Raw genomic sequence first — 16,003 nt, forward strand, 5'->3', positions numbered from 1 at the left:
AAATGGCCATCAAGCCATGAAGGGATCAATAAATTGTGATGTATTTATACCATGGAGTACTACGCAGCCATAAAAAAGATAGACATTTTACATCTTTTATGTTTACTTGGATGGAACTGAAACATATTCTTTTTAGTAAAGTATCTCAAGCATGGAAAAAGGAAGAAGGAGGGAAGAGGAGGGGGGGAGGTCAGGGGGAGGGAGGGTATTTGGTGGGACCTCTCCTATTGTACACAATGCAATGGTATATTTCAAATCTATCAAGAGTAGAGTATAAATGTCTTACCATGACAAATAAGTAAGTGAGGGGATGGTTATGTTAATCAGTATGATGTAAGCATTCCACATTGTATATCAAATTAGCACACTGTACCCCATAATGTACACAGTTATGATTTAGTTAAAAAAATAAAGAAGTGAGTAGTGCTAATAAATAAGTATGTGCTATCCAGAGAACAGAAATAGGACAAATATATGGGTTATGGGGAGGAGCCAGCCCTGAGGAGCCTAGAGGAAAAAGCATTCCACGGAGAGAGAACAGCGACTGCAAAAGCTGGAAGCTGGGAGGAGGACTCACCTATTCCAGGAATGGAAAGAAGGCCCATGCAGCTGAACTATGGGGAATGAAGGAAAGAGTGACATGAGGTGAGGTCAGAATGCCATGGGGCATGGCTTTTATTCTGCAGGCAATAGACTGTCAAGGGTATGGAAGAGTGATGGAATATGATTTACTGGCAGCTGTGTGGAGAAAGGACTAGTTGGGGTAAGAGAGAAAATGAATGGACTGCATAAGAGGTGAAAGCAAATGTCCAGGTGAAAAATGCTGTTCAATGATGTTGGTTTGGGGGAGGAGCAGATGAGTCCAGGTGAAGTTTTTGCAGTTGAGTTGACAGGATACTGCAACGTAAGTTCCTTAATTGTTCCTTTTCTATCCCCAGTATCTGAGGTGGGGAGAAGGGAGTAGTGCCCTTAGGCTAGTATGTGCTCAAGAAATACTTGTTGAGTGCTGACCTTGGTGGTCTAGTGGTGAGCATAGCGGCCTTCCAAGAGATATCTGATGAATTAATAAAATCAAAGTTCAGAGGCATGAAGACAGACATGAAGGGATTGAAACAAAACTCTGAGCTTGCATAGCCAATGAATGGACTCCCAGGATAGAGCCCAGAGCCCAGTAAAATACCAGCACTGGAAAAGAGGAGTAGATGGGGACTCAAACATTTGCTGGAAGAAAGTTTATTTAGTGACTCTGAAGCCTGTATAGGAAACAAAAGTACATGAGACAGAGACACAGAGAAGGCTTTCAGCTCTGCTCCTGGTTGCAAGAGGTTTGACAGAGGAAGACGCTGCCTCGCCATCATGGTAGAGAGAGATTCATCATCTCTACCAGTGCAGGAAGACCTGGTGCAGCCAGTGAGAGATCCACTGAATACTAGCTGGTGAAAATAAGTAGGGACAGATCCTATGACCAGCAATGCTAGACTAAGTGTATTTTCTAGAAAAATTCTTGGGGCTAGGTGTGGTGGCTCATACCTCTAATCCTAGCACTCTGGGAGGCTGGGGCACCTGGCCCCGATCCACCTGGATTGCCTGAGCTCAGGAGTTCAAGACGAGCTGAGCAAAAGTGAGACGCTGTCTCTAAAAATAGCTGGGTTTTGTGGTGGGTGCCTATAGTCCCAGCTACCTGGGAGACTGAAGCAAGAGGATAGCTTGAGCCCAAGATTTTGAGGTTGCTGTGAGCTGTGATGCCATGTCGTCTACCCAGGGTGACTGAGTGAGACTGTCTTTAAGAAAAAGAGAGGAAAGAAAAATACAAATTCATGTATGGGTTCACAGGGACCTGAAAAAGGATATCTATCATGATGTGCTTGGAGTGGAATAAAGGTATCTCCGAGTCCCTCAGTGGGGGAGAGAAGTGAGAGGAAGGAAATAATGGGAGGACCAAGCTGAGTGTGTATGGAACAGTGTGCGAGGTCTCAGAAACATAGTGTCCATTGAAAAGGAAAGAACAATAACACGTGTTGATAAAAAGCATATACCAATGGCAGACTTGGCAGCTTGCTAGTTGTCAGCCTCTATTCCAGACCTGTGAGTCTGTTTTTGTTACATAACTAGGGAGAATTAATGCTGCAGATGGAATTAAGGTCACTAATCAGCTGACAGGGAGAGTAGCCTGGATGATCTGGCCAAGTCCAAAATAACTGTATAGATTCTTAAACATGGAAAGGACAAGGGTCAAAAGAGCAAGTGATGATTTAAGAGAAGGTGGTGTAAGAGGGACCATGCGTGAAGTTGCAGGCTTTCAAGTTGAAGGAAGGGGTCATGCACTAAAGGAAGTGGGAGGTCTCAAGAAGGTGAAAAAGGCCAAGAAACAGGTTCTCGCCAAGATCCTGCACAGAAGGAGCACACCCTCCCACACCTTCACCTTATCCCAGTGAGATCTAGGTTGGACTTCCAATCCACAAAACTGTAAAAGTAAATATATTTGTGTTGCTTAAGCCCTTTGCTGTATGGTAATTTACAACAGCAATGGGGAACTAAGACAAAGGTAAAAGGACTCACATGGACTGACGGGGGTCACCTGCAGGCCATGAAAACTCTCTTCATCCAAGGTGCTAAACAACCACCACAGCAGCAACAACAGAAGCAGCAGCAACGTTAAAGTGGAAGGGAGAGAAAGAAAAATACACTTTATTATAAAGCCAGCTCCTGCGGAAAACAGCAGCTCTGAGAGTGAGCGCTCATTGTGTCCCAGAGAAAAGCGAGCTTTTGTAGGTGTGACCTCTTTGTTGGCTCCGGGAGGATGGGTCACTGACTGGCCAGTCAGGCTCACTGTGCAGGGGATGGATGATGATGACAATGACGATGGTAATTCCATGCAGCCTGTCTCTCTCTGCCTCTCCTGCAAACATCCTCGTCCACCTCTGTACACCTGCAGAGAGAGCCCTTCGCGCCCTCTTCTCCACCCCTTGTGCCTACTCCGGCTGCTGTCCCTGCACTCAGAGCACCAGACTCGGTGCCTGGGGCACCGCAGATCTTGTTTTGGTGCAGAGCTTAGTCCCTGTTGATGCTTAGGGAATATCCTGACTGTTATGTTGCCCTCCACATCTCAGAGACTTGGCATTACCTGGTCCATTCATAAAAGATCCCTGGGACTTTCATGAGCTATTATTTTAAACAACTTAGAGCAGCCCTCAGGGCCCCAGTGTGATGTTTGTGTGTCTAATTTCTGTGAGCTATTGATAAGAGCCCACTCCAGCCAGCTAGTTGTCAGCCTCTACTCCAAGGGCCTGGAAAATGTACTATTTGCAATTACTTGAAAAGAAACTAATTAGCTTTAAGGAGGAAACCATAGGTAGAAATGACTGGAATCAGCTGTTCAACTGTGCTTGGCGAAAAATTAAAAGGAGTAGGCAATCATACCTCATGCTTGTCTCATTTGAAGGAATCCTGGAGGAGGAGCAAACCACACAGAGGGGGTGTCTGTGGCATTCTCTCTGCAGGGAGAGGCCTCCGAGCAGAAGTGGTGTGGGCACACCTGTTGGGAGGCTGAAGGTGCCATCACATCATGGCTACAGAAGCTACCTTCAGACTTTGCTCAGTGGTAGCCACAAAAGGCAAGAGAAAGGAGGAGTAACGATCAACTCAGGACTTTAGAAATATGGGTAGATCTTCAAGGTAAGGGTTAGATTTCTGCATTTGGTAAAAAAGGTGTATGTTTGTTCTCCTTCGGAAGTAGCAATTCTGAATCATTTTTTCAAAACATACTTTAAAACAGTAGATTACAATCTCTCAGAGCCTGGCACCTACCTGGTACACAGCAGGTCCACGGTAGCAGTGACCTGAGGGGCAGCCGCCTGAGATGTGGCAGGTGTCAGCGAGCCCTGTGGGAGAGGATTGCAGTGATCTGGGGTGGAGAAACGAAGAGGCAACAGCAGCAAGACAGCAGGGAGACGCTTCCAGATGCCAGTCAGAGCAGTGACCATGTCCATTCCTGTTCATAGTGGTGAGGTGCTTACCCCGTACTTAATTCTCCAGTTACTTCCATTGTACTCTTAAGGAAACCAGGATGTTAGTTCTTGCCCAACATCATACATCTCTTCTGATCTTGGAAGAAGACTCCGAAGAAAGAATTTTGGGGGTAACTTTTTGTGAGGTGATTCCAGAAAACAACCAGGAAGGATATGGAATGTCAGATAGGGGAGGGAAAGAAGAAAATAAAAGTTGGGTTCTAAGTTATGTACCTTGGTGGGCAGCTGGAGCTCAGTCTTGCTGGGAACTTTGTGCAACTCTGTGAGATGGAGAAGAACACTTGGGAGAATTATAATCTGACCTAGAGGCAAAGACAGTAGGGACCCCCCATCTGTAGTTGGTTGAGCTGCTTCAAGACATTACTCTCTACCCTTCCTGGCTGTCCTGTGCGGGGGCTGGTCATGTTTCACTGGTCCTTGCCATCTGAGGCCTTGACACTATAACTGGAACCAAGGGCTGTGGACTGGCTGGCCACAATGACCTCATGTCCTGTTTGCCTGGGACGGTCCCATCTTATGCCCATTGTCTGGGAATGATTATGAATTCTCCTTTTACTCTCAAAGTATCCTGCTTTGGGTGATGATTTAGATGGCCATTCCTGTAAGGGAAGGAACAGAGTTTCAGATCCTGACCTACATGGTTCCAAAGCCTCTGCTTTTTGCCTCCTTCTCAGCCTCTGGGCATGCAATTATTGCTCTCTGCATCAGGCATCGGGGCCTGGGTGAAGCAGCAGCGTTAAAGGAGGATGCAGTCTTAGACAGATATGCCTCTGCTCCCCAGAACCTTGAGCATTTCTCCAGGTAGGTCCTGGGCCACCGCAGCAGCTTCACATATGGAGCTTATTAACGCGCAGGTTCCTGGAGCCTTACCCTGACCTAGTGAATCAGAATCTCGTGAGCTTGGGCCTGATGATCTGTATTTTTAGCATTCTTCCTGGCTAATTCTTCTGCCCCGGAAACTTTGTAAAGTACAGACTTAGCAAAGGAAGACAATGAGTGCTAGCATTTTTTGAGAAGCAGCAAAGTGGAGATGGTTAATAGCAGGACCCCTGAGCTGGCGTGCCTGGTTCAAATACCAGCTCTGTCTCTTGTGGCTAAGTGATCTTGAGCAAGTTACTAAACTTGTGTGTTCCTCATTGGAAGAACAAGGATAATAATAGCATATACTTTATCAGGGCTGTTATGAGGATTAGACAAGTTAATCCACATAAAGCCCTTAGAACAGTGCTGGGCACGTAGCAAACACTCAAAAATGTTGGCTAGTGTTATTACTAACTTTCAGCATTATGCTGGGGATCTTACCTAGGCTGTGATATTAAGCCTCAGAACAACCACACAAGGAGGGTATTATTAAGGATTTTGGGCAAATAACTTATTCCAGGCTCACATGTTAAACCACAAAATGGAGGGTGGGGATGAGGCCTGGGGTGGGATATGACTCCAAATAGGTTACATCTGCCCCAAAGTCCTAGCTTTCTCTCTGACATCAATCTGTCCTTGGCAGTCTCATTCCCTGTATCCACAGGGGCATCTTGTTTTTCGTCCCAGCCCTTAGGTCCACCAGAGACTTCTGGGTGTGGAGAGGAGGGAGGCAATACATTGGACGCAGTTACTTACTGCATCCAGGCCGCTTTGGCTGGGCTTGAGCTGCTCTCTGGGATCTGGTTAGCAGCTAATGATCAGTGGGCTCCAGCTATAATGATCGGATTAGCTGCGCTTTAATCACTGTCTATTGTTTCAGCAGGGAGAGAATTTCACAGCTCATTGACTGCTCTGACTCCTAATCTACACGGAGGAAACAATGTTGCAGCTCATCAAATGCAATCAGCTGCTAATTGAAAGGAAATGGAATTTTACAATTACAGGCCACCTTTCAGTGCTCAGGATTTCTAAGCACTTCTCCCCACCCTCCTTTGCCAGCTCAGCACTGGCAGGAGCACTTGACAACCTGCTAGAGACTTCCCTGAGAGCTGCATTTAGGACTTGGCCCATTTCTCCCCAGCTCCAGAGCAACAGCAAAGGGAAGCAGTGTCCTCGTCAATTTCTGGGCTGTCCTTCAAGGCTCAGTGCAAGGGAAAATGCCTGGGTTGGATATCAGAAGAACTGAATGCTGGTCGTGGTTCACCTTCTCCCCATGCTTTATAGTAGTATGACCTTGAGCATGTCACCTTTCTTCTCTGTGTCCTACTCTTCCTGTCTCCAAAATCAAAAGGCAAACTTGATGACCTCTTATCAGGTCTGATCTGATGATTATGTTTGCCCTGTTCTTCCCTCATTCCCATCCCGTGGAAGACAATGAGACTGACCCCTAAAGGCTTCCAGGGTGACTGTCTTAGATCTCCCAAAGGATTTGTCCTGATGAGATTTTAATGGGGCAGAAAGTAAATTTGGTAAATATCTGACTTAGACTTCTGTTTAGACATCTCCTGTTCCTGGATCCATTCACTTCCTTGGACAAATAATAATCATGATTAATTCTAAAGATAGTCACATAAATTTTTCTGGGTTCTATCTTTTTCCCAGTGAGATTCTGCGAAGACATGGATAGGATGAGGGCTGCCAGCCAGAAAGAACATAGCTGCTTTGACCCTGTCTCAAAGCTCCATTTTCAGCAGGCTTTTCCCCTGAGAACAGGACAAGCTAGCATCTGCTTTGAGCTCTGGTCTGTGTCATTCCACAGTAACACTTGTTCTGTCCAGGAACATGTCTGAGGCTCGTGTAACCCTACAGTGCCATTTTCTCTTGGTTCCCATGGTCTGTGGGCTTATCTGATGTGCTTATCAAACAGACACTAGAATATCACCCTTTTTCTTTAGGGTGAATTATGATATATATCACAAAAAATTTTTCAAGCACAATCGAAAATATTTCTTGTTTGGCCAAGTTTTCACTTTTAGTCCATTTTCCTCTCTGTATCAGAAGAATATTTCATCAGGGGCTTAGCCTGACCTGTTGCCCAGAGCAATGGGCTGAAAATATGGAAAACAAAGGCAGCAATGGGCTGGCTGGGTCTGTGCTCTGACAACACTGGAAGGAGGCCATTGCCTTGGAAATCCTGGTGACTTTCTGGAGCCCTTTGGGAAGGCTGGGGAGATAGTGGAAAAGGCAGGAGTCTGAGTTAGGACTAGAGGGGAGGAGAGCATGCAGGAAGCTCTGGAGCAACAGGTCTGCATTATAAAGTGAACAGGATGTAGGATGGGAGCTGGACGTGAATCCGGGTTGGAGGCAGCAACAGGACTGCTCAGGCAGATCCCAACTATAGGTTTATTGGCCTATTTATAAATGTGGCCTAAATGTGGAGGGAAGAGTGAATGACAAGGGTAAGAATAAATGGCCCCCAAAGGAGGTCAAGAGCACAAGACATGTCAGAGGATAGTGAGAAGCCATTTGTGCTGGAAGGGCTGGGTAACACTGCCCCCTGTTGACACCAGCCACCACCGAAGGGTGTGCCTAGACTGGTAGCAAAGTGTTGGCTTTTATGTATGAGACCTGGGATTGATCTGCTCACTGGAGGTAGAATGGACATCAGGTAGAATGCAGTATCCAGAAGGCATGAAAAGAAGTACTTGACAGTATATCAGAGATGCAGTTGGCATTTGGGGTCCTAATGCAGGCCCCAAAATATTCTGACATGTAAATGGAAGAAGAGGATGAGTATTCAAAAGCAAACCTTGTCAGAGAGAAGGCCATGGTGATACAGGGTTCCATGATTCAGGGCTGAACAGGGACCCACATTTTCTAGGCCTGGATGAGTTAAAAAGTCTCATCACAGATCCCCATCTCTAAGCACAAACAGGCCCTTTCTAGGCTAAATTCTCTGGGCTCCAGCAAGCTAAAAAGAAGCCTTATTGGTTGGTATCTTATCTGGGCAGTAGGAGCAGGGATCACACACCTAATGCCTTGCCCAGGGCAAGGGCTGTAGGGACTGTATTCCTTTGCTCATTTTAGGATTATATGCTACTTAAAGGTTCCTGGCCAATGGTGACATGTTCTGGACATACATTCCCACCTCCCCACCCCCCCGCCCCCATAGGATAGGAAAAGCAGTGTATAAATTCCTAGAGAGAAGGTCCAAATGGGTTGCCCAGTTGGGCACACATGCTCCCCACACACACATACTCATTGCCAGAGGTTGTTCCCCTTCTTTCTTTTACCTACTCTTTTGTCTTTCATAAAATCTGTCCTTTTGCTTACTTGTGTGGTCCGTGGTTTCATTCTTTGAACCTCCTGCCCCCATGAAGGACCTGATACAGAGAAATTCTGGCTACGAGGGGATATCTAAGGATGTCTTGATGAAAACTATTATTTAAAAAATGATCTAGGGTCATTTTACCTTTTGTAGGAATTTGTATCTTTTCTTGCCTTGGTTATTATTATGTTAAGTATAAAACTTAACATTAAAACATTGGTATTTTGACCAAGATTATGATGCACTGAATTTAGAAAAGCCCAACCAGAATTAGTAAAGACACTTAAAATTTTTTAAAAATATATAATGGATATATGGTAGGGCTACCAAATTTTCTGAGCTATAGTAAGTCTCATGGATAAAATTTGTACACATCTGCTTTCAGATTTGGTATGTTTTCATTCATTCAACAAACACTGACTAAGCACCTACTGTGTGTCAGGTGCACATCATTGAACACACAGGCAAAAAATATTCCTGCCCTCTGGAATATATTGCTAGATTTAATGAAGTACTCATTTAAATTAGTTAATCTTTATTTCATTTTATGTAATAAACTGTTGAACATTTCCTATCTTCTTATTAAGAAATAAATGTATTGAACATGTGATGTAAAATTTCGTATGTCAATCTAGGAATGGTCAAGTAGGTACCTAGTTGACAAAATGTTTAGGGAGTTCGGAAACAAAAAGTTTTGAAATCAACTGTGGTAGTTTACCCGCCACACAGAGCATAAATTGTCTCTGTAATGTGCATTTGCCAAATTATTGCCTAACTTCTTGGTCTCTCATGATTCTGACGCCATCACATTCCTTTCCACACAGCTCTGAACAAGTGGAAAGTCCTTTAGCTAGACCTTTTATCCTTCAACTCCCTCCAAAGGGCTCTGTTTCTCCCCTCTGGTGTTTACAAAGAGCTTTGATTGCTACTCAAGCTATAGTCCTCAGACCAGCAGCATCCAACATCAGCATCAACCAGAGACTTGTTAGAAGTGAGGAATCTCAGGCCATCGCATATCCCCTGAATTAGAATCTGAGTTTCAACAAGATTTGCAAGTGATTTGTGTGCCCATTAAAGTTTGAGAAGGACACATATGATACATGTCTTCTCTTTATCTCATACAGTTTTTCAGCTGTTCAAATAGCTCTACTCAGCTATTTGAGGTTAATGTTTTCATCTCCATGTCAATTGGATGACGCAGTAGAACCTCTGGTTAGAAATCAATGTCTACACATCTAAGGAGTTTGCATGAGTGAGGCTTGGGCCCAGCAGGTGGAAAAGCTGAGATTCCAGAGTGGGCACCAGGCCCCTCTCTGTGAATACCTGCCCCCTGCTATTGCTGCTATGAGCCTTACCTGAGGCCAAAGCCAATGGGCTTCATTCTTGACCAAAATTGGTTTGCTGAGGCCCAGTTGCTGGATAGAAAGGACTCTGGACTTTGAACCCTACCTGCCCTATTCATTAAACCATGTAGTTTGTAACTGAAATTAGACCATCCTAAATAGAACCACTATCTTTAGCATAAACATTCAGTTGTTTTTGTATAATGAACAACATAACTAGAATATAATATGGAAACCAGAAAGCTATTCAGGGTTCAAAACAGCTGTAGAAACCATTCTTCAGAAACCAGAGCTAATTGCTTATACCTTTTGTTGTTACCAACTGATCACCCTGTTTTTCCTCTCTGTGTAAATTTTATCTTTTCATTTCTGTTTACTCACAGCTTCAGGTGTCTCATGGTGACCAAGCTGGCCTTCCCTTTGTGTCTTTTCCCCTCCACTCCAGCTATTAACTGACTTTCTATATCTCAAGTTCAGATATTTAAGAGAGAAGACATGATTTGGTAGTTCATGACTAATGTGTTGATTAACTCTGTTTATCAGAGGCCTCCTCACAGCACAGTTTATAAGATACCATCCAACTTATAGAATGGCTGTCTTAGGTATGCGTGCCCACTGCCTCCCACCCCAGATCCAATTAGATCTAAGGCTGGTGACTTACGGGGAAGGAGCCCCATAATAAGAGCTATCTGTATGGCAGGCCAGTTCAGTACATTCCACATCTCATTTATTTGTTCTTCAAATATTTATTAGGCATATATTTGTTCCAGGCACAGTGCCTAGAATAAATACACAAATGTACACATAAGACATGATCTCCTGTATTACAGAGTTCACAGTTGAGTGAGGGAGGTAAACAAGAAAATAAATACCTTTTACACAGGACAAATGCTGTAATAGATATCTGTATAGTGTGTTATGGGGAGGAGGGAGAAGAGATCAATTCTACTTGAAGGTGATAAAGGAAGATTTCACAGAGGGGAAAATAAATGCATCTTCAGTAAGGATGAGTAGAAGCTTTCCGCCTAAGTTGCTCAGGATATGTTTGAGGAGGAAGCTGGCCGTGCTCTCTTAGAATCCCTAGAATGTAAGGTTGGACTCCAGGGTGAGAGAGGAGGGATCAAGTCACTGTGAGCATCATAGTCCTTGCTGAGAAATATGGCTACATTTTGTGAAACAAGAAGAAAATCCCTAAATGTCTCCAGTAGGGGAATGTCAAAGTCAGATTTTTGTTTTGGAAAGAGACTACTTTGGTGGCAGAAGCAAGAATGGAGTAGAATGGGTGACGATGGATGATGGAGACCAATTAGAAAGCTGTTACATGAGAGAAAAGGAAGGTCCAGATAAAGAACAACAAAATAAACGCACACATGCTGCTATTTCCTAAGCTAAGTCCAAGGCAGATATCATTAACTGATCATGACACTCCCACTCTGGATCCAGATGAAATCTCATAATCCTACTCAATTTAGTACACAAGCCAGACATTACCCAAGGATTAATAGATAAAATCTCTTTGCAGGCTGGGTCTAGCACAAGTCATTCATAGTATAGAGGTTGGAAGTAAGGAAAGAGGATAGTAATTAATGTTTATGAACCCTCCAAACCATCAAGAGAGTTCTCTTTTTGAGTTATCCCTGATACCACTAGACAAATGTGTGATTACATCCTTTATCACTTACAACTAAGTTATATGAAATATAGGATTATAGCTTAGAATACATTATTCATATATTAATTTTCATTCTAGTCCTACAAACAAAATAAGGAAAGTAAGTCTCATGTTCTTTGCTTTGCAGCCTCAAAAACAGAGGTTTAGAGCACCTGGACTTCTTTATCACTTTGGGGTTCTTAAGCCACTTTCTATCCTTTCAGCAAGCTTTGTCTGTGAAACTATTATCCTCAACTTGGTGCCATGAATTGAAGATACAGCTAAATACGACTTGTTCTTAGTATTTTTGTATTGCTCCATAGTGGATTTATACCTCCTTCCAGATTGTCAATCCCCTGAGGGAAAAGTTTTTGGTAAATATTACTGTTCGTAATCACAGCTGGTTGCCTCACATGAGTACACCCGGCACAGGATAGGCATGTGGCCTGGATTTGTCTAACCTTGGCTGAAACATCTGAGCTCAGGGATCTTGTTGCAGATGAGCCTAGAGGTCTGTTTCTGATCATCTTGGCAGCCATCTTAAATGTCTGCTAATCATTTAATCTGGCAGAGAGCAAAGGCCTGCCCCCCCCAATGGAGTATAAAACCACAACCACTACCCGTAAGACGTTGAGACGTACAAATCCAGCAATAACCCAATGGCAAGTATGGGTTTGCTGAGAGGCCCTCTGTTACGGACACTAAGTCCAGATTCACCTTGGGTCACACTGCACAGGCTGGAGGTGGACACCAGGGGTGTCCTTGGCCATTTCAGAACCCTGAGCATAACTGGAAATCTGAATGTTTTTTAGGTCTCAAATTATCATATCACTTGGAGATTTGGCAAGAAAGAGGAGCTGTGGGATTGGCTGGCGGTGATGTCATAGCTGTGGCAACACTGTCTTCTAAGTGGCTGTCTGCCTCTTTGACTAGTCGTCAGCCCCATCTCGGTTTATACATGATATTGTGTAATAGCCAAGGTAGCAACGCATAAAGACATTTCCTCAGCCTCAGCCTCCCCACCACCACCCTAGGCATGTAATAATGTCTCAGAAATACATGGCCTGTCATGTCTCATTACTTAAATATAGACCTGAGAAACTTCTCTTTGTGACAGTGTGATGTGAGTGCTACCCAGGAATGGCCCTGGGGAACAGGGAGACAGAACATGATCAGTTCAGAATTCTTAAGCAGAGTCATTATCTCCTGGTATCATTTCAATTAAAGCTAGAAAGCACGGGACCATGGTGCCCAACTCTGTTTTCAGGCATGACACAGTAGGAACACAGCATGGGATATGAACCTAGAAGCTCTGGTTTGTTCCACAGGTCAAACCCCCCATCTTGGGAGAGTCACACTTTCTGAGGTACAGTTTTTACAGTAATAACAATAATAAGGATAAATTCATGTCTTTATTAATCTCCATGGAACATCCATTTTATGCAGAATGGTATTATCAACTTCAGCGTCTGCTATTTTACCGTTTTGCAGATGACTTTGATATCCACTCTCTCGTGTTTGTTATTTCCCATTTATGAAGGAGGAAAGTGTTCCTCAGGTGGTTCTAATGAATTTTGCAAGTCACACAGGCAGTGAAGGAACAGAGTGGGACCTTCACTCTGATCTTGCGAGCCCAAATCCTGTGCTTTTCTTCATGTGCTCCCCCCATGTGAGAGTGGAAGCAATGGTTGGTGTCACCATGTGTGGGGATCCAGGGTTTGGCATGGACAAGGCTGGCCAATCTCTACCCCAGACACCCAGCCTCTGTTCTCCATGCTGAGCAAACCTAGGCCTTGGCCCATTTACACAGAGGCAACTGCTGTCTGTACCTAAAGCCACTGTCTGGGGTGATTGTGTTCATTGGTTTTACTGTGCGTGGGCCCCTGATCCTTTGTTCTGTGGAAACTGTGTTGTCTAAACTCAAAGCACTGAAGCAATTCTGTCCACTTGTTCTTTGGCTCTGAAAAAAATATGGCAAGCAGACACTTTGTGCTAAGGTTTCTTTGTCCCATGGTCAGTCTATGCTCAGGCAACTGGGTCACCTTGTCCTTCTGCACGAAGGTGTCCCTGGCTTCCTTCCCTTTGTTCTCAGGAATCCATGTGCTCTAGTTTTTCTAAGTCAGTTTTTCTGGGCCTGAGATTTTTCTAAGCCTAATCCTCTTGGGTGCAGGTAATTCCTGAGTTCCCCTGGAAACAGAGTCTGAGGCAAAAGCATTTATGTGAAGGGAGTTTATTTAGGAAGGGGGAGCACTTGAATGTGGGATGAGAGAATGAGAGCTCATGGGAGAAAAGGCCATTGCAAGAATCTGCTCAGGCACCAGTCATTGCTGTGAGCAACTTATGCTTACCCCACCAGCCCCTGGAGGCGGCTCAGGAAAGGGGTCTTGAAATTGTCAACTCAGAGTCTGAAGGGAGAACACTTTTACTCTTCTTCTCTCTTCCTTTGCTCAAGGGTAGTCCTTTGGTTACTTGCTTGTCTGAATTTCCAGCTGCATACACCATGGCCAAGCAGGTCCCCTGGTTGCTTCTCACCTTCCATCAGAGAAGCCCACCAGCAGGAAGTGGGTGTGTGATGTGCACCTAAGCCAAGAAAGGACTGTCAGGTAACTCCTGTCCAAATCTGATCAAGATCCCAGCAGAACTGGTCAGGATGGGGGTGGGGTGGGGGTGCTAGAGTTAAATAGGAGGTGGAGCTAAGCAGATGAGCAGCAGAATGCAGGAGCTGTGCCAGACCCAGAGAGCATCCCCCTGGTCCTTCTGGAAATCACAATTTCAAGGCAGATGTTCACCAGAGCCCCTCTGGGGTGGGCATCTGACCTGACTGACATGACACCATCAGAGGGCACTGTCTCCTTGACTGCCCACCCTCAGAGCTGTGGTTTGGAAGGAGCCTGCCTAGCTTGATGCAGACATAGAGTGAGCATTTGATTCCAGGGTGACCAGTTCTCTCTATGACCTGAGTGTGACACCAGCAGCAGCATAAGCCATTAAGGATTCACTAAGGTGATTATGACAAGGAGACATAGTGTAGAGAACAGAGAGGCACTCAGCACCCTCAACAGTATGCTCCAGGCCTCACCAAGGGCCACTCCTTCAAATGAAGGGAGGTGTTGAGAACGCAGAGCAGAAAGATTGATAATTATTTGAAAGAAGCTTAAACATTTGGATTGCTCCACTGCCTTAAATCACTCTGCCATATTTATACTTGACTAGTGTTCTACATAACAACTTCTAAATCAAAGACTTTTGAAAAATTTCAATCACTGTGTTTTGAAGTGATTGAGAGCTCAGGGCGTGAGCAGTGTAGAAATAAGGCATATTAACATTATTAGCGCAACAAATTTCCTGAAGTAGTTACATTAAGAAATGATCAAGGCCTTAGCCTCTATAAAGGAAAGAGAGCGGCATGTGGTTCAGGCATTTGGTTTTGAAAGGATCTTAACTCTTTTGATGCTGAGAGGAGATCAATGGTCTGAAAATTGATGATTCCAAATGAATTGTGTTGTCAGGAAGAGATCTTCTGTCATATTAGGACAGTGGAAGAAAAAAATCCATAGAGAGAGGGAAGGAAGAAGGAAAGAAACCACGCAAATAGCCAACTCTTACATAGAGTTAGCCAGGAGTTATTCAAAGCACTTTACATATATTAATAACTTGTATATTATAGTAACTTGTGAAAATGTATATATTCACCTCATTTACCTTATGTGGGCTAATCAACTCCCATAAGGCAAATGCTGTTGTTATCTTATTTTACAAGATGGAGGGGTAGTTAAGTTTCCATACTTAGATAGTCAAGAAAGCAGGATAGAAACCACCCTCACTCCAGAGGGCCTGGTTTTGAAAAAGGGAAGGGAAGGTTATGTTTCTAGCCCCACCAGGTGTCAAAGACTGTTTCTTATTTAAACCTTTAAAGGCCCTTCTGAGATACTGCCTTTCATTCAACAGATAAGAAAACAGAAGCCCACGCAAGTTGGCTGAGATCTCATGGCTTGTGAGTGGCAGATACAGGATTTTAATTCAGAGCTGTCCTTCGGGCCCCTTTAGTTCCTATTTTGACATTTGTTAAGTGGTGGGTAACATTTGATGTACAAAAAGAACTAAATAGTCATAATATTAACATGTTGAAATTAAAGACTTCTCTTCTTTCTATCTGTTGATGTCAGGCAACCAGCCATGAAAACGAACACCTCTGCCAACAATAATAATTATAAGAATTCCAGGCTATCAGACAAAGCCTTCTTGCTTGTAGTTATGAATCTAGCTCTCTGGAGCAAGTTAAAGTAAAATGTAAACTGTTAATAGAATCTCAAGAGGTTCTTGCCATGAAACTCAGAAGGCAAAGTTGCATAAACGAAACCTTCTGGCGCTTCCTTGCCAGTTCTCGCTTTCTATCGGGGTAGGCAGGGAGAGAAAGCATAGAAACTTGTCCCCAGCTCTGAGACATCCAGCCTTTCACTACCTGGTGCAAATGGGGAAGTTTCCCTCTTACTGTTTTTATTGTTCCAAAAGTGTTATGGCAGAATTTCTTAACCCTCTAGGCTATACGAGGTCTGACAATTAAGTTCACAAATTCATCCTTGAAAAAAATGCTACCTACATCATTATTGAATATCCCTGTGATCATCTTTGAAGTACTCCTCCTGGTGAGTTGAGCACCGACACCACTGCCTAATCCACCCTTCAAAGTAATTTTGGAACTCATGTTCTGAAATGGGTGTTAGGACTGTCATCCTCTAGATGTACTAAATGTCATTAAAATATCTTCCTTTCAATATTTTCTTTATCTTCA

This window comes from Nycticebus coucang, chromosome 14 (assembly GCF_027406575.1).
Source record: "Nycticebus coucang isolate mNycCou1 chromosome 14, mNycCou1.pri, whole genome shotgun sequence".
NCBI classification, from domain to species: domain Eukaryota; kingdom Metazoa; phylum Chordata; class Mammalia; order Primates; family Lorisidae; genus Nycticebus; species Nycticebus coucang.